General features: G+C 39.6%; 1 protein-coding gene across 4 annotated transcripts in view; it reads left to right on the top strand.

Moving 5' to 3' along the window:
* Positions 1 to 25822, top strand: part of srgap1a (SLIT-ROBO Rho GTPase activating protein 1a) — an 89207-nt gene that overhangs the window by 6775 nt on the left and 56610 nt on the right. The window lies entirely within an intron of this gene.

Genomic DNA, 25822 nt, shown 5'->3' with positions numbered 1-25822 from the left:
AGGTAAATGGAACGCGGCATAAACTCCGGAGCTGGCAGAAAGAAATCTCTAAATTTCGGAGCAAATTTCTTAACAGGCGTAGCTACAACTGTTAGATTTCATCTATTAAACCAACATCTTCCTAAATGATTTATTTCAGCCGGCGTGATTCTCAACAGAGCAGCGTCCCAGAGAGAGTTTCTCTCCCGGGGCTGACGCAGCAGCTTGACCCGGCGGACACGTCTCTTCTCGGGCTGTGAGCTGAGGCTGCTCCCCGGGGGCGGCGGCTCTTCTCATCTCCGAAAACATCGGGTCAAATTTCTTAACAGGCGTTATTTGGATAAACTGAGCCCCGGTTGCGGATCTTAAGGTTACCTTTATACCTGAAAAAATATTAAAACTTAATAAAGTGCCATATTAACAGCGCTACAGCTGAAATTAAAACAGCTTTTGGCTCTCTGCTTCCTGATCAGGTTAGGGATGAAAACGAGGGGGAGTAGGAGAAATGGGACAGGCACCTGGGCCAAGTGCCCTAGATCTCAAGTGCCCTAAAATCTCCCCCTTCTTTTTTAGGGGTTAGGGAAGAAAAGAAGTGCGAGTGGAGAAAAGAAGGGCGAGTGAAGGAGAATTGGGATTGGCCCTTAGAATGCACTTTTTCCTTGTTGTTAAGCGGAGGTCAACCGGAAGTGGCTCTTTGTTGAAATGGTTACCATGGTTACCTCGGGTACAGCGCCACCTAGCGTCACGGAGTCAGCCATGCTCTGGTTACAGTGGTTTATTCAATCTGATTCAGTCTGATCTCAGAACAGCATGTGTGATCAGATAAATTGATCCAATCTTCTGCATGTCATTATCTGATCAGATCTCCAACCACCTTGAATCGCTGCATGTGCACGTACTGACAGACAGGAAGGCAGACAGACATGGCCATCAGGCCATGTTGCTGCCTGCCTCCCTGCAGGACTGGATTAGAAGGAAGGAGATTGGGGGATGGGAGAGGATAGCATGAGGTCAGTCCTGGAATAAGTGAAGATGGGGGTCATATCCTATGACTTCCCCAACTTGATTTAATCAGTGAATCTCTGTCTCAGTGTGTTTTAGATGATTAAAGTTGTTCATGTGGTTAGTTTTTTGTTTTTTGTGTTTTTGTTTGCTGGTTCTTGTTTCCTGCATTCATTGCTATAGTTCCTTTGAGTTCCTCTTATGTCATTCTTTTTCATTTTTGCATATTTGAAACTGACTGCAAAGACAGCGCTGTCAGGCTCAGGTGCTCATCTGCCTTCTGGTACCTAAAGTTGGGCATTCTTGGGCCCTTGTGAATCAGAATCATGTTAATTCGGCCAAGTCAGGTCAAACAAGTTAGGGAATTTGACTATTTTGGTTATTTTCGCTCACTGTAGGGTAAATAGACAAATGACCGCTCTTATTATCTTGTACTGTTCTGTTCATCAACCCTGCAGTGCTAGTGCTGCTACCCAAAGTGTGAATGGTTTTAGTTTTTTTGTTTGGATTTATTGATTAATATGAACTATTATCCTGGATGTTTCAACGGGCCACTGTGCTTTGTAAAGATTTTAAATACTCTGGGATGTGAACTTTTGAGTCAGAAAGTGAGAAGTTCAACAATTATTTAAACTTACCATCCATCAAAGGATGGATCAGTTTAACACTATACCACTCACATTGTTTGTGATTGTTGTAAGCATGTCTAAAACCGCTGCTCTCCATTACACTGGTTCAACAGAACTGAATGACTCTCGGTGCTTCTTGCTAATATTTTGCAAATTAAAGCAATGCTCAGACTCGCTAACATATCCCTCCATCATGGCACATGTCTACCACAATTATCTGGAGACTTGAGCCCCTTTCACACAGAGATTCCGCAATATTGGTGTAAAGAAGTCCTGCCAATACGCCGCCTTTGTTGGTTCACACAGAACCATACAACGCCGGCATAACGCCGCTCCCGTCTGTAAATTCACACAGCATGCCGGCGTTCCGCAATCAGAGGCGTGACAACAGCGTCAGTCCGACTGTCATGTCAGCGGCATGCCGGCTGTGTCATTCACACAGACCCCGTTTCGTCTCTGTGACGGCTCTGTGACTACCTCCGCTGCCGGCTTATTGGTGGGGCCACTTGGCCCCCCCATTCCGCCTCCGTGACTTTCACACAGAACAGCGAGGCGGCTTAAAGGCGCAACGTTCCCGCCTCGAACTGGCTGTGTGAAAGGGGCTTTGGACAGCAGCAGTGAGTTAATTGGACATCAGATATTAATAAGAGACCAGTTCAAATAGTCTAAATAGGAATCATTTTTCTGATAAGCTTAAACATGTGAAAACATCATATTTTCAATTACTATTATCAACCACAGCTTGTTTCATAGACTCCCTATGTGCTTTAAATGGCTTTATGAATCGTTACCGCGGTGAGACATAATGTTATGAGTAACTGACATGTTTTTTTTTTACTTATAATAAACAAAAGTCAAAGTTCTAGTTGTCGGCAGCCTTTCCTGCATGATTCATTAACTGAACTACTCTAGTTAAAAGCAGGCAGGATACTTTTTTAATGTATTTATTTATCAACTTAGACCGCAGGAAGTTGATCTCACGTTACATTTAAGTGGACGCTTACACCAAACACACCTCATTTCATCTAACAGCAAGAGGCGAGTTTACTTCCTGTTGTATATTTTCTTATGGTTTTGTTGCATGTATCTTTTTCTTTATCTGTCTTTTTTTTTAAATCCATTTACTTGACAGTTATGAATAATATTATGTTTTCATCAAATCATTTTCATTGGCACCTTGAAGCAAAGCTTTTATCATCTTTGGACCGTCTCCAGTGTCAGGTTTGGTGCATTTAGAAAATTGCAGACATTTGTTCTGACCATGAGACACTGTGGGGGTCCAAATCTGTCCATCGCTTATTTTAGACAGGTTAACAGTCACTTGAAACTTTTTACTGGACTTACAGTAACAAATCATATCAGTTGTTTTACACACACAATGGAAATGACATAGGACTGTTTTCCTTTTGCCGAATAAAACACCGGAATCAGTTATCATTATTGCTTATATCATTATTTAGGTCTAATTTGAATATGTTAACAAATTATTACAAATTCCCTTAAACACTGTCATGATCTGTTTTTTCCAGTGCAGCTTTCACACTTTATGACCAGAAGCTCGAGTTACTAATCTTGCGTTTCTTGTCCCCTCCCCCTTTGACCATTTCTATGCCTTAACCTCATGACCTGCTGCCCTCCTAATCAATAGTCACAGACCATCCCTTGAGGCACAACCGCCTTAAGAAAAGTTTGGGTGTGTGGGAAGGGGTGTTGTAGGAAGGAGCTGTTCATAACAAATCTTTTGCATCAGTAAGCTTGACTAAATATAGCTTTAAGTAAAGAAGCCACTCCAATCGTTTATTTGAAAATGCTGCGTGATAGAATTGTGTTGATGTGGAAACGTCTACACCGTGTGATGCAGTCATCCCTCTCACTGTCTATGCTTCCTTGCTTAGGAGTTGTCTGGTTTTTAGTAATTAAGAGAGCTAGAAAGAGTTTCCCATGGTCTCAGCTCTCAACTTATCAGCCACAATAAAGACTCATTGTGGGTTTGCCGAATGAGGAGGCTCCAGCAGAGTGTACAGCAACGATGGCAAGTGTGTGAGCAGCCTCAGGACTTGGAAGCTTCAGTCTGAACTCTCCTCCACCCTCCCTTGAGATGGAAACCACAGCTGTGGTTTTAGATATTGAGTGCCCAGAATAAAAAATTATAATGTAAATAAAATTAAATTAAAAACATTTATGGATAAAAGCCTGTCAGCCACGTACTTTTCCTGGTCTTTGTTGTCACTGATCATACATGGACTAATGACAACCACTTTTGAAATGGATCCAATTGAATAATGGTTTATTGTTCCAAATTAAATCCTTTTCCTGATTTAAAACTCTTTCATGGAGTTATTGTATGGATAATGTTTGAATATAAAATTAAATTAAGCTTATAATAGATAAACAAGAAATGTAAATGTACATTGTTTTATTTATTTAGGCAGCACCCAAAGCCTTTGTTTTTTGTGAAGTCTGATGCTGGAAATGTATTGGAAAAATGTGTGAATTATTATTTCTTCATTAAATAATTGGTCACTATCTGTAGCTGTCCCAGATGTAACCTACCTCTCACTTGATATCGGACGAACAGGATAAAGCAGATATGAGATTGATAGGTGGGTGGGTGCTCTGTTAATTTTTAAGCGACTATTGTTGTATAAAACTGATTTTGAAAAAGTGCAAACGTATTTTGCAAAGCCTACAACTGACATAATACAGTTGGCTATGTACCGGGTTACAGCGTCTGATACTGTCATGTGTCAAGATCATTTTATTCTTAGATATTTGTTCTAAAGTGTTGGCAATAGCCGTTTGGCAGTATGGATTTACACCTGCATCTGTGCTTCTATTCGGTTTTGTGCTCCAAATCTTAACAAGCTGCCACTTTCTGGTTACTTAGTTACTTATTTGTCACTCTCAAACTTAAAATGTAACAGTAGCAGTACTAAATTGCTTGTCATCTAAGATGTTTGGCACTGCTCATCTGTTAATTTATTTTTTTGTTGACAATTAAATTGGTCAGCGACTATTTTTATCATTGATTTATGTTGACAATGTCGACTAATCGTTGTAATGTGGTCAGAAGAAAATATTGAATCAGTGTCGTTGGAGATCACCTTAAAGTATTTATGAAATCTTAGTAAAGTAAATCAACAACAGAACTTAGGAATTGGTAATACCGGTAGTAGCAATAAAGATGTTTCCACCTGCTGATTGCAAAGAGAACTGAAGGTAGTTTTTTTTGCACTTATCAATGAGATGAATTGGAGGGATAAAGGTTTCTTTTTGTTTCAGTTTTAAAGGAGGATTGGACTCCGGAGTAATGGAGAGAGTTCATATGGTCTGAGTCTAGATTTACTGTTGTCCAGAGTCATGGGTGCATCGGGTTAAGAGGATCAGAGTTGAGTGTCTACCATGCAGATCTGAGTGGTATTGGGCTACGTTTATGCTGCAGAAAAAAGAGACCCAAGTCTGACACTTTCATAATTGGTGCTAAATCATATGCTTATTTGATGTTTTACACAACCTGTGTGAACCTTCAGGTCCCATATCATCCATCTTTGACATTGCTATGGGATTAATACCACAATTCTGCGTTAGCAGCAGGTTGTTTTTTTTAACTTTTTTTAAAAATCTGCTTCAGGGAAGCCAGTCAAGTCACAGTCCTTCACTTCTGGTTCCGATCCATCATCCATACGTCCCTGTACAGATATCAAAGCCATTGCTCCACACATCACCAGTGTTAAAAGTGTTGCTCTCCTTTTACTCAGTCTCATTGCTGGTTTATGAATTTGTAGGCTTCAACTGCACACAAAAAATGAAATCCTACAAGCTCACTGCTGCTGCATCCATGTTTACATCAGTACACCTATGTACTGTGTTTGATGTCACTTCGCCTTACTCCTCATGCTGGTCACTTCAAAGTTGAGGCCTGTCCGTAAAATCTGATAAGACTCATTTAAAATACTACTATGAATGACCACAAGAAGAAGAAGAAAACAATAATTGGATCTTGGCAGAAAAATCTAATTTGAGCATAAAGACCTGCAGTGTGACCATTGCCTTTAGAGTGCAGCCATTACAGTGGCTTCGTGCTTCAGTCTCCACGACATCACAGGAGCCTGATAACCTAAAAAAGACAGATCACTGTAACAGCAAATACTTTTGCTACATGCCAACACTTTTTAAACTTTCTCGATTTATTTATGTATTTGTTGCAAAGCTGTACAGAGCTGTACTAAGCTGTCTTTACTGCAACTAGGCTTTTGAAGCCTTACAATTCACTTTTTCTTGTAAGGGTTGGGATAAATCAAACGTCATTGCATTCTGCAGTAAATCCCAGATTCCTGACATCCCATGATATAAGAGTGGGATGAGCTGTGAAATCAAGTCATTTATTTATCTTTTCCTTTGAAATCAAACCTTATTCTGTTCTGACCAGTCCTGTTTCTTATGACCCAGTGTGAAGCAAAGCCTAACATAACTGGTCATGAAGAAAACATCATACAAAACACCTTTCAATATCCCCTTTATTTATTGATGGTAATCAGCTCATGGAGCAAAAGCTGCTGTTTTAACCTTTACAGCTGTGAATTAAGGTTCTTTTTTAGCAATTGAAAAAATAAAAGAATCAGCTTAGTATGTTTGTGTGTTCGTGTTTGTGCATGTCTGCATGAACATGCTCAGTCACCTGCCAGGAAAAGACACTGACACAAGACGTACAGCTCATATATCTTACCTTTTTAATCAAGCCAGTGTGGAGAAAGCCCCCCTCAGCCCTGGAGGTCGTGTGATTTGTTTGGGTTAATGGTGTGTCAGAGGGATGTAATGAATTGTAACCTGACTGGGAATATGACGCATGCATGCCTGGGTTGTAACATTTCACACATGAAAAGGGTGGCCTGCATCTCCTTGTACTGTGGGAGACTAGAACGAGAAAACCACAGTTCTGCTTGCCATGATGTAGAGAAACAAAGAGTGGTGAAAGTTGATCCGTCTCTTCTTTTGTACCCCCCCCCCTTTCTTTGTCCATACCTCTCGCTCTCAGAGCAGCTGCCCTAAGGTTGATCACATTCTCTGGCGGTTCTCAGATTAGATCTTGTGCGTTTCTTTAAAATACGTGGATGGATCCTATTGGTGTTTTCTCCTGCAGGCAAAACTGGCATTTGGTTTCACTTATTCAATCTAGTCATGTTTGCTTTTGCATAGAGAACTTAAAGTCTGGAAGACTTTTTTTTTTTTCTTTTTGTTTCTGTCTCTAATACATGTAACCTCAGTGTCTGAGAATGAGGCTGAAAGCCCTGCTCTCCATCACCTCTCTGGGGACAGGTTACAGGAGATGACGGTGTGTAAATGTCACTTCCTTCATATAGGATTGCACTATAATTATGTGGAAATTAGGTCTTTGTGGGGCCTCACATTCGCTCCTCTTCACTTTGTTCCTGTATGTGTTGGAGTCAATCGTGTTAGCCTGTCTTGGCCTTTTGGCCCTGTGGGGTGGGATAGTGGAAGGGGGGTGGGGTGGAGTCATTGAGGACTTCCTCATTCTTCACAGCTTGGTTTTCACCCCCAGATGCCCTGTTTAGAAAGAAATCAGTCCCTGCTGGCAACGGCTGGGACTTTGACAAGGAAACTGATTGGGCCTCAGGCTGCGATTTGGGAGTCAGTGAGGAAATTCTGTCTGAAACCTGAGTGAGGAGAAAATTTAGGCGTGATGTGGCAAATTAAGACAGAATGCGGTGTCTATAATGTGTTCAATGTGTGCATGTACAGAACTGTTTTCTTGCTACAAAATATCTGACTAGAGCACCAGATATTTATATAAGGGCAATTGTTGGAAAATGACACTAAACAAAAGTTTTGCAAGTATAAGATGTTAAATTTTGAACTGATGCTGAGGGAATATTATGTAATCGTCAAGGTCAAATTTATGTATATAGCACATTTAAAAACAACAAGGTTGATCAAAGTGCTTTACAATCAGATAATGATGATGATAATAATTAATAATAAAAACATAATAAATAAACATTTCCATTTTAAAGCAGGAAAATATAATAAAAAGTATTTAAGAAACTAGATCTTTATTAAAATTCATCTCGAGGGGATCATAGTACACTCAGAATAGTCGGCCTCATACTGGTGCTTGGAGAAAGTCAAGACATCAGTTTCTCCTTGAGTTGAACGGACTGGAGAACTTTTCTTGAGAAATGTTCTCATTTGCGGGCAGATTTTAGTGTTTTGTCATCTGTATCTTTCTTATCACTCTCGTGTTTAGGTTCTTTTGTCAAGTCAGGATCTTCACAGTTTGTGTTTTGATTTGGAAGCAAGAAGGCGCAGAAGACATATCTGTTTCTCACTTTAAACATCCAAACTCAGCTGCATTGCAGTGAGCCATTTTGTGCAAGGAAGGCTCATTATTATGCCGTCTCAGTGCGACTTCGGCCTAACAGATTTTGTTGCATCAGACTGAGCAAAATAATTCAGAACCTCCAGTACAGCATTAAACTGCCTCTCTTCTTTAATGCTTGCTTTGAGCTGTCAGTTTAGTTAGTTACAGCTAAAGAAACACGGGGCTCTACATAATCATTTGCTCAGTTCTGGAAATGTTTGTAACTTGAATCGTAATAAAATTCTCATGATTGTAGGCTTGGGACTTCGTTGTTGAGTTCTGATTATTCCTTCACTGCCCTTCTATGGCCGATTCAAACAAAAATTATATGTGTGAACTTTTGGATGAAATGGAAAATGTGTATCCTATCAGCAATATGACTCCTCTTTGATCTAAGCATATGCGTTTGCTTTGAAGGTAGGCTCTAAGCAAAAGTCCTGCAGCAGTTTTCTTTGGCTACAGGAAGAGACCTACAAATGTCTCTGCTGGTGTGACTAAAGTTTTGGTTTTCATTTATGACATCAACTTAGATCATTATTTCTTAAATGTAAACAAAATAAGCTTGCGTTTACTGTCTAACTACGGTTTGGGACGTAATATAGTTTTCCTGATGAATGAGTTTGATCCTGATAATTTGGCTTTGTAACCAGGGGGTTCTGAAATGAATCTCTCCTCATCCTAAACCTATGCTCTTGGGTACACCGCTTCCCCCCCGCGTCCTCCACCTGCTCTTAATTCTCTACCCTCAGTCTTCCCTCCTACTTTTAGCCTAAACATCCATTCACTATCAATCCCTCATTCTAACCCCAATTTGTCCCGCTTTGTGCCAAACCTGGTGCCCTAAATCCTTGGTCTGAGCACAGACAATTTAAAGGCCACGCTGATGCTCTTGATGAACTATAGAGGTTTACTTTTAGAGATTCCACAATATGTGTAATAAACACCTATTCGTGTATTCTGATTTATGTATATTATAATGTGCCAATTTGTTACCAAAATGGTTTTTATCTTTTGTCCTTTTGGAACTCTCAGTTGTGTGTTTTGTAAAACATTGTGTATCATGTATTTTTACAGATGAGATTGATATATTTTTATGGCTAAGAATACCTTCAAGATAGTGAGACAGTTTTAAGGGAGAGAAGAAAAGTCTAACTCAGTTGGCTTTAGGGATTTTTGGCTGCTACTTTACTCATGGGTCATCAGCTGTCCAGACACATCTTGATCCAGCTCAACTCTGCTCTCCATGTCCCACAAAGGTGAGCTCATCCACTGTGAAGAAAGATGAAACCTCACTGGGAATGGTTGCAGAAATCATTCTCAGATTAGTGCTCAAGTTGGTTTACGGTTTGTTTTTAATGGCCAACATTTTCAGTGGGTTTCCAAAAGGGCTATTACCTGAAACATTTGACATCTAGTAAAGAGGCTGAATGTTTGGAGGTGTTTGGTTTAGGTTCTTTTTTTAACTAGAAGACACTTCTAAGTTTTTGTCCTCCTTTTAGAAACATCTTTGTAAGTTTTCACTTGTCTGTTTCATTATAATCCTAATAACAGAGTCTCACTCAGAGTACATCTCATACTATTTATCAGCACAGTTGAAAGAAACCTCTTCAATCACTGTGCATGTCATGCCTGAGAACACCAGGCGCAAGAGGGGTGAGCGTGTTTACATGAGGCAGAAGATCTCTCTGACTGAATTATTTTATCTGCCACACTTACGAGCATCAGGGGGAAAAACGTCAACTTTTTGTTTCCTTTCTTTTCTGTTTGGTTCAAAACAAACTGTCTCGTGTTTGTTGATGCTGGTGTGCTTTTTCTGTCAAAGTATTAGATCTGCTCTCAGTCTCATTGCTTGTATATCAATAGTTTTTAACAGCTCCCATTTTCTGTTGTCGTGTGAAATAAAATATTCTTTTTTTTTTTTGTTTACAGCAGACATGTTTTGAATTCCCATTACAAACAGTATTAAGGATAAATGAGTAATTTGATCAAGTAAACTATGCAGTCAGCTCACATGATAGAATAGTGGAATTAAAGTAGAAATTTGGACGGTACAGCAAAAATCTTTTATCTGGATGGCGGAGTATTTCATATTTTCATCAAAAGAATTAATATTTTTCTTTCTTCCTGCCAAATGTTGCGTTGGAGTCTTGCTACAGGTCATTTTCATTTGAGGAATTGTGGAATAACATTGTTCATTCTAAAATCAGTTATAATTTGTACAAACACTCCTGTCCGGTAACTTTCAACACTTTTATTTTAGAGTTCCCGTATATTCTATTATAATTGGTAGAATTTCCACAATAGTTAGAAATAAATTGGAAGGCTCAAAGCAAGGTAAGATGAGCAAGCCCTCTGGATAGAAGGTAAAACATCTTGAAGAAGAAATGAAGTCCAGTTGCTTTGTTCCCAGGCTTCGAGAGCAGGACCTGGATCTGACTGGTCTATACCAGCGTGTAGAAAACTGGAATTGATTGGTTGGAACATTACAAACATTGGCTTTAGTTCAGTAAAATATATGTATTTTTGTCTGTACTTTTTTCATCTTATAATAAACATTTTAAAGATTAAATGATTAAGATGATGATAGGGTATATGGAGATATAGAAGCAGATTAATTGCATACACTGTATATTTAGCACACATTGTTATGCAAACTCTTAGACATCCTATTACCATTTACAATGCCGGAACAGAGGGATGCTCTGTACTACTTAGTGTTTTATTTAAAACCATTACTCTAGTAATCAATACTGCCTATGTATGGACACAGTAGAGTTTGTAAACGTATTCAGAGAAGCCTGAATGGGCATGTCTTTCTACATAATGTATGTATGTGTCCAGAATGTCCACATAAGTACAAACTTTTATTTGTGCTTGGAGCCAGCTGCTCATTTACAGATGAGACAAGTTATCCATCTCTTTCAACCTTGAAATAGTTATTTTCTTTTAAAGACTGGACTTCTGCACGAGTTAAGTGGGATGCTGTAGCTAATTTGTTTTAAGGTCTCCCTCATGCAACCATTTTCCCCCCTATTTGTAAGTTGTAAAATATTTTTAATTTGAATAAGTCTTGAGTCACTGTGATCTTTGTTATGGACCGATGTCTGGGGTGTACCCTACTTCTCACTCAATGGCTGTAGTCTCTAGCAGCTCTTTACAACCCTGGACAGGATACAGCTCGGATGGATACAGTAGATGGAAGATTGAATTACATTAGGAGATAACCAGGTTTAGGACTTGAAGAACAAAAATTTACAAAAGCGATTTTCAGATTGGCACATGAGCTAAAAGGCAACAGATGGAAGTCATTGTACAATCAAGAAAAGACCATTGTTTGTTGTGGCGTGAATGCTGACATTTGCATTCCTGCTGTTGAGGTCTTTTGCACAAATGAGACTGTTTGTCCATGGAAAACTTGTCTGCATGACATTTTTGTCCGTTTGCATTGCTGTTACTCTTACTATACAGATTGTTAGTGTCTCTCCAACAACAAAGTGCCACTTAATGTTTTCCGTGCCTGGAGTTCATCTTTCTGTATTTTTTATGGCTGCTTACAGCAACCATGCAGAAAGAAATCTAGACATAAAAGGCTCATAAAAATCCTCTTTCTCGTTGAAGGATTACTAAACCCTCAACCTTCCTTTCCAACACGTTTTCTGTTAATAACTAGCCTGATAGCATTCCTGCCTCCCCTTTCTGTTTCTCTTGCACCCTCTCTCCTACCAGTGGGCCACCAGCACATGCCCTTCCCTCTGGAATTATAGGCCTGGTTTTGAATAGCAGGGTTGTTCATCCCGTCAACCCTGCAGCTCCTCTGCAGGCTCAACCCCATCAAAGGACCAGAAACCGCACATCCTGCAAGGTGCTGTTTTTTGTGGTATGGCGAGGGATGGTCAATGACAAGAAGGAAAACGCATGAGCAAGGGATTACGCTTTTTTTAGCCATTTACTGGACAAGTTGCAAATTATGAAGGAATGCATTGTTACCATGTGATAGATCTTTCCTTTTGGTTGAACTTACCATTTATAAAGTACAAAATGTACTACCCTTTATTTAAGTACACTTTAAATTGGAAATATGTTCTAAAATGACTTTGAGAGTTGTTGAAAACTGTCAAATTATTTCTCTCGTATTATTAACTTATTTTTCACATAATATGTCACAGCAGTGATTAAGTTAAAATGTAACTACAGAGAGCTAACAGAAGGTTTTAACAGGGATTTCTGTGACAACTATGACTGTGACTGATTAAATCTGTGGTCCAGGTCTGGTTAGGACCAATGCTAAAAATGTAACCCCCTAGGTTAGTGCATGACATATTTAAGTATGGGGTCAAAATTCAAGCAGAGTAGCCAGCATTATTTTTCACTATACAGGTTAAGTAATAAATATTCAACTAAGTGATACTTCGCTTGGCTCAAACAGTACCAGCGTCAGTTTAGCCATGTGTCAAAGCGGCAACTGTGACCATAAACTAAAGTTTATCCTGGTATAATAAAGCAGCTTTTTGTAATGGTAACAATGTAACTTTGTATGTAAACTCGTATACAGGAGTTCTTGGTGCCCAGTATCGTGATTGTGGGAACACACTAAAGCCGGCTGCGGCTTCTGCTCGCTTGGAGCCATAGATCTGGTATCCCTTCCCAGCTCTGGTGTTTCCACATTGGGAAGAGGACATTGCAAAAGGCCATGAAATGGAAGTGTACATAACGTGAAAGAAGGCAGATGTACAAACAGATAAGTACACAATGCATAGATAATTTGATGGATCTGTTGCTGGGACAAGGAACAACAGATTTATGGACAATATAAGCTGGCAATAATAGAAGCTCAGAGTGTAAGGATAAAATGAATGCAGTCAGGGAACATTATGCTGGAAGTAGGCCATGATATTAAGTTATTTGAAGTCAGCTTTCTAATGTTTTGATGTCTAAACACCAGCTGGAATCCTAGATAAGTTACATTTTCATGAAAGAATGAGGCTGCTCCATTTTTCAGAAATGTTTAATATTTATATATTATACAGTATATACTATATACAATATATGTACAGTTTGTAACTCAGTTTTCATTAGTGTAGATTAGAACTAATGATATCAGACTCCATCAACGAAGCACTTTCTATAGAGCGGAAAACCATTTTCAGCTAAAGTAAGTTTTTCTTCAAGCTTGGTGGGGAAGGGTGAAATTGAGGGTAATCGGTTGTTTTCAATTTGCATTTATGACTGTATCCTAATTCATGGACTTTTATAGGTTTAGATGTAAGTAATAAATAAACCCAGCAACTGTAAAAAGTGGTTTCACAATAGCTTTGTGCACCTTTATGTCACTGAAATAAGACTTGGCATCTGAGGACAGACGTTGGATGACTTGAATACTGTCTAATAAAACATTCTCTGAGATCAACCAACCTATGGTGCAGGACTGGTGGAGAACATCTCCCCCACTGAAAACCCCCTAGGAGTCAGTTCTTTCTATAGCCCCTTTTGCATTGGCGGATAAATAGTAGAATTTAACGTGACAGCTGTCCTTTTTACATTATTGACCGACATGGGGTGATGTGTCAAGCTGTTCCCACCAATAATTGCTTCTAATGGTACAGTTGTGGGCTAGGACTAATGTAAACAGAAGTGACAGGAGTGGGTTGCGGGTCGTTGGTGGGATTTGTTGATGAGAAAACGAGGTTGTCTGCGAGCTCCTCATCCCCAGAGCCATGGACGGTATAAATCAGCCTATTACAGAACCATATGAGTGTTTGTACTTCCATCTATGCATGCATATGTCTCACTACACATACAAGTTCAGGCACGCACATACACGCACATACATGCACACTAATTTGAATATATGAAGAAGGAGCTTTTGTCCTTCTTTTCCTCTTGTTATATGTACTTTATTTATATGTCAATTTTATTTATATAGCACATTTAAAAACAACCGAGGTTGACCAAAGTGCTGTACAGTATACATGAAAATGAAACGAATATTATACATATACATAATATATGTATCTGTCTGTTTTATGTTGCATGCCTGCACTTTCTGTAATAACCCACCTCACATTCACTTACATCAGAACACATCTCACTGCACAAACTGCACCTATCACTGTCCTGTTCTTTCATGTTTCAGCGGTTTTAGTCCTCACTGGTAGAATCAAGGTTTCACCTCCTTAATAAAGTATGTTTGATCAGTCTGACAAGAGGACTGATATAGGACACATTAACTCTCACATACACCTATGCGCAAAAATTAACAACTGCTAAAAAACGAACAAGAAAGAATCTCTGGTCATTAACAAACTGGAAAACTTCAGAAAGAGGTGATTTTTGTTCCACAAACACAGCAGCAGAAGTGGCAGAGGGAGACTGCTAGTCATATTTGTGCAATACAATTTGGGGGTAGTCGGTATGTAAATCCTGTTGTAATTCAGCATGGATCCACCACCCCTTCATCTCCTGCATCAGCCGGCTCTTCTGATGTTGGTGAAGCCAGCTAGGCCGACCAAACAGACAGCGGGCCGTCATCTTACATAGTACATCTCAATAAGTGCTTGCATACCAGTGTTCTGTAACATTTCCGTAAAAGTAGGCCACCAATTTAACAGCATTGGTCTTTACATACTGGCCAAAGGAAGAGAGGAAAAATCCTGCAAACGTGTGTCCTTGTACATGATCTGAAGTGTGACTCCACGTTTTGTGCGCAAAGCTAGACAGAATCACGTTCACTGCGTCATCTTTTTTTCTTTTTTTTTTTTTTTTTTTTTTTAAACATACCCGAGGAGAAGATCCTGTCAGCCGTGTGTGTGTGTCCCAGATGTGTGCCCCACAGATGTGTGCAGAAGTTGACCGGGAAGGTTTGAGCAGTGTATCTAGATACATTTAGCTGCATGTACAGCATCAGTACACTAATTAAAACAATGCGACTGCTTCAGCTGGGAGTGTCCAGGTCTTCCTGATTAGCTGGAAGTGTCCCGGACGTCCTCACCAGCTGTTGTTTCATTTGTGAGACGGGTTTTAACTACGAGCGCTGACTGTCCCTGGAGCGAGACGCACCTCTGTGCTCATGACTATGGTCGGAACACGTACAACAAAGTTGTTCAATTTTCATACTTCTCACTCTGTTGTGGAATGGGGGATGGCCCTAATATACACGACCGGTCTCTACTCTTTCACGCCTTTTGGTCTACCTCAGGAGGGAAAAACGAGGTGGTCAGATTTTACGCCTTTCTGGATAGCTGCACTTGCATACGGTCACCGTGACCAGCAAAAGGGCCAAATGTTCCGCTAAGAAATGCCAGTATGTCAGCACCTAATAACTCCTCCCAAGCCACGTTCCCCTCCCTGCAACTCAGCTTCAGGAACTGGCAAGGCAATAATACGTCTTGCCCAGACGTTGCCCAGTGCGTGTTAAACGTGCGTTCTTCATCCAGAAGTAAAACCAGGGTCTAATCTAAAAATACCTTATAACTGCTATACTTTACTATCCTTTTGCTTTTTATTACCTTCACACCTTATTATGGTCCAATAAACACAATAGAGTCACAGTCCTCTAAAGTCCGTTCTCCTATAGGGCCGATCTCTGCAGGTCACTCAACTACTTTACTGTTCTTAGGTCTGTGTTTCACAGTTTGTATTTTAAAGTCTTTGTCAACATTCTGAAGTTTGAATTCATTTGCCACTCGGGCAAGTAAATATTGCAACAGATTAAAGCTCGTGCATATCCGTTCCAGATGGTCTCATGCTACACGCCTCTTCAACTCTCTCCGACCAAGTAGTGTTCATAGTATTGTTACCCTAAACAAACATCCCAACTGTAAAAGCTGTGGGCATGCCCAGCCACGTCTTTTGCCTGAGGTTAGCTTTGTTGAGATTGAGTGGCTTCCTTGACATTGAAATCCGAGTCCCTTTATCTCTCACAGAACTGATATCCCCCAACTAAAGCACAAAGTCATGCCAGATGCGAGGCGGGGCATTACTTTATTTGGGAAAATAAAAAGTTAGAACATGTCAATCCTTTTATCAGTCCAGTTCGGTTTTCATTTCATGTCAAAGAAGTGGAGGAGCTTTGCTTGGACCAGTTTTTAATCAAGAGATTATGATTATATCTCATTATTTCACACACAAGAGCCAAAACCGGTTCCTGTAGGGAAGCAGACACAGCAGCTGCATGCTTTAGAAATGAACAGGAAAAGTGATTAATGTACTTCTAGGGTCTCTTTTCTCTGATGTTGTTGTGGCTATAGTTTGTGTATTAAATTACAGCAGGCGTCTGGTGGGTTATTGGTGATTGAAAGTATAGAAACAACTCACCTTATCATACCAGCATTTATTTTTCCCAGTCTGTGCTTTGTTAAAAGTTAAATTTTGCTAAACCTTTTTTAAATATGCATCACTGTCACATTGAAACCACATGAGCGTGACTGTGCAGAGATAATAGAGAAGTCGAGATGATTTTAAAAGCAACAATGTATATTACATTAGGCATTTATGTCTTCATAACTTTATTAACCTCATACGTATCCCCTGCCACATCACATTTCCACTGTGATGTTTCACAATTGGCATTAGATGCCACTTCAGTAGTCATTGCACAGCTCTTTTACAAAACTTATTGATTTAGCTGCATGCATCTAATAACCTGTGTTACATAATTTGTCTTTTTTTTTTTAAATACCCCATGATTCACCATGTACACAGATGTAGTACAATAGTGTTTTTGTAATTTGTATTTTGAACCTTTTTGATAGCTTGAGGTGCCTTTTTTTTTTTTTGCAAAGTAGTAACAAGTAGCTACTTACTGAGTAGCAGATGTAGTTGCTATTTTAGACCAACGCCTTTTTTTTTCTACTACATACATTATACTGTCACCTATTAGTGTATTCTCTCAAAATCAGTTGGTAGAAGTAAACCTGACTTTTGTACTCTGTTTATCAGTTTTTCAAAGGTTTCCTTCAAATTTTGCTTCCCTACTACACGGAAACCCCGCTGGCAATGGGAAGCAGCACAACAAATAAGTTGTGTGTTTAGCGATGATTGTTATATTTCTGTTTATGCATCAAAAACGAAAAGGATTCTACTGCAGTTTTCTGTGTGTGTTTATTTTAGTTTTTTGGATACTTTGGATACGCTGTATTTTCTCTGACTGACACTGTATTCGTTGTCTCTCTTCTGAATCTACATCGAAGACCGGTAAATCCAGGGAGGATCAAGCTACAATTCAACTGCGGTTATGATTTTTGGTGTGATATTTAAGAACATATATACTTTGACTCTCTGTGGACATTAACAAACAAAATATTACTCAAGCATGCACACTAGGAGATGTCCAGCCAAATCTGTGCCTGTCCATTTGACAACCTGGTGTCCAGATTAAATAAAATGTCTACATGTCAACAGGCAGCTGAAGCAACAGCTCTGAGTCCAAAATGTGCTTTCCTTCTTAGAAACAAGCTCTTAGTTCTTTTATTTAGTTTGGATCAAAATGATGGTCCTTAGTGGTCACTGTAAAGTCAGTAATGATTGATCTCTCTTCTGCTTGCTGTAGGCCTCTCATGTGTGGGGTTGTTGCCTTAGCAACTGTGGCTTTTGGCTTGTATGCCACTAATAGAGCTAAATCTAATTGACAGAGATCATTACATTTCAGTTATTGAAAATGCACATTTAAATATCAGTGTATTGAATGGAACTGACACACAAACGTAAGTGTTCACTTGTCCCAGTTACAATCTTCTATTCTCACGCGTGTTTTTCTTTCCTCATATAGTTAGCATTTTGTTTAAACAGTGCACAGTGTTTTTGTGGTGGTTGGTTTTTTTTTTTTTTTTTTTTTTAATCAAGGGATTTTATTTGTGATAGACTGACTCTGGAGGGATCACCAGTCTTTCAGGGTTACAGAGAGAGACCCAGGTTTTGCCTGTTGCTGCAATTTTGTTATTAAATAAAATATTTGAGCACAACCTGCACTGAACCATTCGTATTCAGTTCATTGTGGACACAGCAAGACAAATATAGAGTATAACATTTCTCTTGACCTTCTTAAGTTTATAGCATCTCTAAAGAAGTAGATGACTATGGGCAAGGCCCTTTCCCACTCTGATTTGAATTTCATGTTGGATCACAGTAGTCTACAGTACTTCTGTTGGAAGCCTCTTTGTGGTTTTGGAACGTTGCTAACGTGTCACTCAGAAATTGTAATGTGGACCACTGATCATTGCCAGATTTGTAATATTTTGAGATGAAATGATTCAGTTAAGCTGGCAATTTGGCTGCACTTTAAGTGAACGGACAGAATCTGTTTGGCCTTTTTTTGCCAAATCCCTATTACTTTTTGCCAAAGTAACTATTATTCAAATTGTCACCGTGGTCCAGACAGCTTTATTTAATAAAAAAAAAGGTGTTGTTTTGTTCCTGCCTATTTTGCCTCTTTATCACAGATGGATTGGGTTAGTCTAAAGAAGGTATCAGTAAAACAGTGTTTTGAGGTGAGGAAATTTAAGATGACTGCACAGTAATATTGTCCAGCAGTCATGCTCAGGTGTAAGAACTTCATGACCTTCTTACTCCTGTCCTAGTGAATTCGTTGCACGAGCTCTGTGCCACTAGAATAACACGTAACAAAACTTATTCTGGACAAAAACATTTTAATTTCTGTACAAACTGAAAAAAGTATCAAACTTTGAAGTAATTTATTTACATTTTTACAAATGTTGTTCTTTAAACATCCTTCCATCCTGGATTATCTTTTGCTCATGGGGACTTGGGATCACTTGCCATAGACCGTCTAAAACAGTGGTCCTCAACCTTTTTTCAGTGATGTACCCCCTGTGAAATATTTTTTCAGCCAAGTACCCCCTAACCAGCGCAAAGCACTTTTGGTTGTAAAAGAAAATACCTAAAACAGAGCACTGTGCCATCAGTAACTGATTTATTACACTTTAGGATAATAAGTTGAATAGCCTACTCCTGAAGATAAAATTAATTTTATGAATTTAGACTTATATTTTCCTCAATTATTTATGAAATATTTATTTTTAAAGGATTTTTGCTTTTTAAATATATGTATATTTTAAAATCTCACGTACCCCCTGGAGTGCCTTCACGTACCCCCAGGGGTACGCGTACCCCCATTTGAGAACCACTGGTCTAAAACAATGTATGAAGCATTAGGTCAAAGTGACCCATTGGTTTCTGAAAAGTGGTTTTGAAGCCGATTATTTCTTAATTTTATTTCATATGGGGCACAGCCATGTTGAACACACCCACCGCATGTCAAGCAAAGCTAATTTTTGGCTTCTGGGTCCTTCAACCGAAGCCAGCCGAAACACCTGTAGAGTTACCGGCAGACATTTACAGCATAATATACCCTTTATCATGTTCTCAGTGATACATTTTAAAATTATTGCCATGCTTAGCTGACACTGGGTTTATACAAACGGCTGGTTGCTCGCTAAGTGTGGTACTATGGCCAAGCAACATGTAGATAAGCATGGTGGAGCAGGATCTGATACCCTTTATATGTATATATATATATATATATATATATATATATATATATATATATATATATTTACACACATATATGTATATAATATATTCCTCCCACTATAATAAAGTATGCCATAGGGCCTGGTCGTGTTGTCAAACCAGAAAAAAATGACAAAGGATTACATGTAGTAGACACTGAGACCTTTACAGCACATGTTCCCTGTATAGCTGTAATTGGAAGCTTGTGCTTTGCTAAAAACTGATCATCCATTTCATAATTACCTTTGATGGTATTTATCCTGTCTTGTAACCAGCCTCCAGAAAAGGCACACAGTTCCCTAAGCCCAAAATCTAGATCTGAAGCAGATGGTGAGGCTGGGCACCCTCCTTTAACATCCCTTCCCAGGCCTCAGCTGCTATTTCAGGTGCGGCTGATGAGCTACTCTGCATGTGGAAATGCAGCCTTGGGACTGATGTGGTATAGCATGTCCCAGATAGTTGATATCTGTAATCAGCTTTGAGGAAATTGAAGACACTCTTTGAGTTTATATTCTTTTGATGTTGTCACAGGAAAAAACATTGCTCGATTTAGCAAAGGGGAAAAATTGATTTACACCAAAGTTAAATATCAATGGTTTCGGAGGAGAATGAAAAAACTATCTCTCTGGCTCTCTAACAGCGGCTGAGTTGTTTTTACTGAAGCCTAGTTTCTCTTTGAGAGGGTTGACACCATGGGTCAATGCCCATCCTGCTTACAAGGCACTTTCTTTGACAATAGAACAGCCCTATCTGGCAAATCAGAAGCTATCCTGAACTGCAACTTTGTACATATTTGTTGCGATGAATAGGGTTATGGGAAGTATGTGATGTGTCCTCCAAAGGAGCATTTGGATAACATCCAGTTGAGAAACAAAAGCCCTTTGGACAAAACTGATCACCACAAAGGCTGCATCGCGCTCTCTCTCATTGTGCACACCAACACTATGTGCGATCTAGGCCACATTGACTGGATGTACATCCGTCAGCTGGATTTGTTGCTGACAGCTTTATAGACTCTGCTTTAATTCTGCAAGCTGTCATCTACTTATGCCAGCACATGCTTGGATATATCTATAAACCCCTATGCAGCTAATGAGAGACCTTTTAATATTTTCAACTTTGTAGTATGAAAGGGAGCAAAGAGTACTTTGATGCCCCACTCCCCACAAACTGCCCTCACATTGAGGCCTCCACATGTGTTTACCATACATATTACTTCAGAATGGCAGGAATGCACTGTGTAATAGTAGAAGGGCGCTCACTGAGACGAAGATGGGTTTAATTTAAGAAACATTGTGGATTACTGTGTCATTAGATGTTTTAAGGGATGAAAGTGTCTGCATGTCAGCCCTTGCTTCTTCTGTTACCTGAGGAAGAAACAAGTCAGGCACCTGACATCCCTCTTAGCATGGAGTTCACATTAAGCCTCGCTATGATCAAAGGGAGGTCTCTGACGGGGCTCAAATACAAAAATAATTTACTTTCATTTTAAACATTTGCATGTGGTATTACTTGGCCTTCTCTTTCACTGTCAAATCATAATCTTCAATCAAAATAAGGAGGATAAATGTGAATTTTTTTTTTTTTTTCTTTTCTTTTTTTTTTTTTTTTACTATTTCCAGTGTAGCTATGGAAAAAAAAAAATTGGGTGGTGAAAACAAAACTTCTTCAGCTGCAGTTACATTAAGGGGTAATGATTGCCCTGAATCATCGACATAGCTCTGACTGCATAGCTCAAACTCCCACGAGGAAATGACTAAACTAGTCAACAGAGGGGCTGATGTCATCCCCAATATATTTGGGGATGAGCTTTTTGGTCCTTGTACATTTGTTTTGTCATTCATAATGTCTTCATTTGTGCTTATTAAGTTTGCCGATGACTATTAATAGTGATTTTAATTGTCTAATTGTATTTGTAACCATAGCAGGAGTTCAAGGTAAATCTGTCAGATAGAAACCTCTAAGGGCCGGGATACACCAACCCGACTTTGCCCGACGGCCCGACGGCATCCAACGGACTGTCCAACCCCCTGACCAATCAGTGGCATATAGTGTGATGATGTCAGATACAGCCCTACTCAGCCCGCTTAGAACCGTGGAAAAGTAGTTACAGAAAAGTATCTACTCGACACGATAAGACCCCTAGTGGAAAAGTGCCGTGCCGAGCCGGGTAGGTACTAGTGGACAAGTGCCATAACTGCATCAAATTTTGTACTCGTAGTAAAATATCTGTGGTCCAAATGATTTGTGGTCACATGATTTAAGTTCAGATGAGAGGGCTGAATGTAATTTCCTGCTTTTAGACTACCCAATGAGCAGAGACCACCCACAAGGTAGCCCCTCTGGGCCGAAAAACAGCCCTCTCCTACAACAGGGCCGTTTTTTGCCCTGTAAAGGTTCCTGAAGGCCACATTACAGGGCGATTCCTGGTAATGGAGACACGCGCAAATGACCCGGCCCCAAAAAAATCCACCAGGGACTCCCGCTAGTGGAAACAGCCCTCATGTCCCAAGAGCCCCAGGACGCTGAGTAGGGCTGGGTGATTATGACCTCATATACACATCGCGATTAATTGAATGCTTTACCTTGATTATGATTCCCCCTCCAGAGTACACTGTCAAGGTCTGCTCTATAAATAAAATAATTTCCTTATGAATGTGTTTTTTTTTTTTTTTTTTAATAAATTAATTTTTTTTAAAGGAAAAATTAAAATTCATAAATGTTAACAGAAGATTGCTGAAAGCACAAGAGAAGGCTGTATTCACTGAGCAATGGTGTGTTAACACAGCTGGTGGTGAACCAATGAAATCGTGCACAATGGCCGGCCAATCAAAAAGCTGGTCGTTTTGAATATACATATGACCATAGAGGGAAAACTAATAGCCGTAAAATTCAGCTCTCTGCCTCTTCTTTTGGTGAACAGAATGCACCCAAAAATGAAGGTTGTTCTTAGGAAAAGCATAGATAATCTTATGTAATGATGACAGTCTACATCTTGCTTTAAGGCTATCTGTAGATTGTGCGCTCATGCAAGGTCATTATGTTGCAGGTGTTGAAATAAGTTGGTTATTTTCCCTGTACTTACAGAAACATTTTGTGCAATGTTTACATTTGACTTGTGTTCTGTCATCTTCAGTAAATCCAAAATGTGTCCAAATGACAGATAGTGTTTTTTCTTCGGTATAAGATCCTGCTCACTTGTCTCAGCGACTGAGCGACCCTCCATGTTGCTTTAAAGTTGTGGACTGGATGGGGTTGGAGTCACATGACCACAAATGTGGCAGCAGTCTGTTTTTAGTACATGATCAGACATGCACACAGTTAGGGTGGTAGTCACAGGGGTAAAAAATGGAAATAACCAACATGTGCATTATTGCCTATTATGGGCCTCCATCCGTCATGCACAGCACCTGACTCATAGAGGTTGGACCCACGTCAACAAGGACTCGTGATGGAGTTGCCCCCCCCCCCCCCCAGGCCCACGTGGGTGAGGGACTCTGTGCTGCTTGTTTTAACTTCTTCAAGTCTGATTGTGGAGCGGATGGGATCCAGTTTGGTGACCTCAGGATTACGTCTCAGCCTTTTGCCACTGATGAGGTCCTGTTGGCGTCCTCAAAGTGTGCTCTTCGACTTGCACTGGAATAAAGTGCAGCTGAATGTGTGTGTGGTTTGGCGGGGGTTTTATTGAAAAAACACCAGCCAAAGAAGTGGATGCCAGTACAAAATCAAGGGGGAAAAATCCCTTTCAGACATATATTTCTTAACGTGGGCATCACCATGAAATTTATTCTAATAAAATATAGGCACTGCAGAACACATCAAACGGGGGACCAGACTGGTATTTTCATCTATTTTCGACTGGTGGCCGACTTTAAGTGTTAATTTTCTGATGCGCTTGGTGCCACAGCACCTATGGCCAATATTTGACTTGGAAAGTGAATAATTTAATGACTGTCCTGTGCAATCATGTGTGTAACTGTATCAAATGAGCCAGCACTCTTCTTTGTATCAAGCCTCTTTTGTAGCTTTGTTTTAACCCCCGCTCTCTCTGGAGTCAATTGCAAATCATCATCAGAAAACCCCAGCCTTAATGTGGTTGGTTTTAAAATCAGCTTACTTCTTTGAGCTGTCTGGGAATGGCCAGAGTATCTCTTATATTAACGTTTTGAGCTCTCAATTTTAGCCATAACCGTGATGTTGGAATCTTTTATGCTCAGGTTAATGATGTGTTTTATTCAGCTTGAGAATTGATGTGCTGCAATAACAGTTCCTTCAGATCCAATATTGCTTTTAATTAATTAGAATAGGCAAAGCCTTCAGTGCTGAAGAATGGAGCGGAGCTGTTTGCATTTACATTACATTCATTAAGCAAACGCTTTTATCCACAGTTGGGAGCAGTTCAGGATATGTGCTTCATTGTCTTGCCCAGAGGCACTTCGGTGAACAGAGAACGTCTGGAATATAACCAGCAACAAGGACAAGCACTCCATCTCTTGAGCTACAGCCACTCCATTAATTGGATTTTTGTATTTTAATCACTAAATCAAGGCCACGTGTCCACATGCATGGATATAGATGTACTGTATCTCTCAGCCGCCTTTTGATTGGAAGCTTTTTACTTGAGTCAGCACTTAGTGCTGTACCACCCCCCCCCAAAAAAAAAAAAGTATTTGCAGCTCTTACACTTCACTTTACTTAAATATTAATGTATTCATTAAGTAGCAAGTTGGCCTGATTCAAAGTGATGCTGTGTCTTTTACTGTTTGAGTTCCCTTAGCTCGGATCGAGTTTAGCTTTTGATTGTGAGGACATCTGGGTTGCCGTGTGCTAAAGTCTTGTTTAGGCTGGTCGCACACTATCTATCTATGATTTTTGTTACCTCTCACGTCCCGAGTGAGTAGCCTGAGAATGCAGCTGTTCTTGTTGTTAAAACATGTGAACAGCCCCACCAGTGCAACCCATCAAAACCCAGAAAGGTAAAATTATTGGAGATGTGATGTGCCAAGAACATGAAATATTACTTAAAAATAAAACATTATTTTCAACTGTGTGATTATGTTTTTTTTATGAGGGTAATCACCCTTTGCAATGCCTTCTAGCACTATTCCTGTTGTACTAACACCTATGGTTTTGGATGAGGAATGCAAGCCTACTGTGTGCCTCAAATATCAGTAGAATCTCTTATAAAGTGACAATGACGCCACGATTTGTTGGGTGAAAAAGAGTATTATTACTATAGCTAGACAGAGTCAAGACGGAATCTATTAGAATGATGTGTGAACACATTTTTAAAGTCTTTAGTTTTTCCCGCTGTAGGGTTGCCACAGAGGATCATTGTGTTCCACATATTGATTTGGCACAGGTTTTACTTGAGGAGCCCCTCCTGACACAAGCCTTCCCATTTATCTAGGCTGTAGTGGCTGGCACTATGAGTGGCTGGGACAGTGGGGGGACTATGGGGTTCAGGGTCTTGCCCAGAGACACTTTGGCAGTACCTATAATTCCTTGGAAGCCCATTCACACTTTTTATTTGTAAACATTTAATTACCAGGACTTTCCTTTCTAAGTTTTTTTTTTTTTTTTAACACAGCCTCTTTAGTGAACTTGCTACTCTCTCCATTGCTGCATTTCTGAAATACAAAGCAAACCATTGTTAAACTTCATATGTCTTCCACTTAATCATGCTGCATAGTAGTTTTGTAAAAGGAAAATAGGACTTAGTGTCACAATTGCAATATCCCTACCACTTTTTGTTTGCATTCAGCATATGATAACTTAAACCACAACAGTTTTTTCATCATAAATGAAACACCTGACACTAGTTTCTTAACACTGCCAACTTCTCCAGAAGCATGTAGGACACCTGTAACTAAGGAATAACCTACAGGGGGCCATTCAGTTATACTCCTATGCATAACTATTGTTCCGAAATAGGTCATGTTGATCATTTGTCCTTTAGCTCATCAATAGCTGTTAGATGTATACAGATTTTTAAAGCTGGATTGCAACCATAATAGTTAATGGCTTGTAATGATTAAAACATTTGAAAGCGTGAACATTTGAAACAGCACTAATTCGAAAGCTCCCAAATATCGCAAACACCCTTCTACGCTTTCATAAGGTGGTTTTCAGATGAGTTGATAATACAGTTTATCGCAAAAGTGTAATGGAAAAGCTTTTTGCAAATTTCCACATCTCTGGCAGTGCTGAATGTGATGTGGCGGGTCAATCTAAAGTAATCAAAATCTAGTTTCCAGCTGTTTTTTTTTTGGCCTCATTAATACAATGTAGTTGTGCTATAACACTA

The sequence above is a fragment of the Cololabis saira genome, chromosome 5 (assembly GCF_033807715.1).
Source record: "Cololabis saira isolate AMF1-May2022 chromosome 5, fColSai1.1, whole genome shotgun sequence".
Lineage (NCBI taxonomy): Eukaryota > Metazoa > Chordata > Actinopteri > Beloniformes > Belonidae > Cololabis > Cololabis saira.
This window is presented reverse-complemented; position numbering and strand designations above follow the sequence as displayed.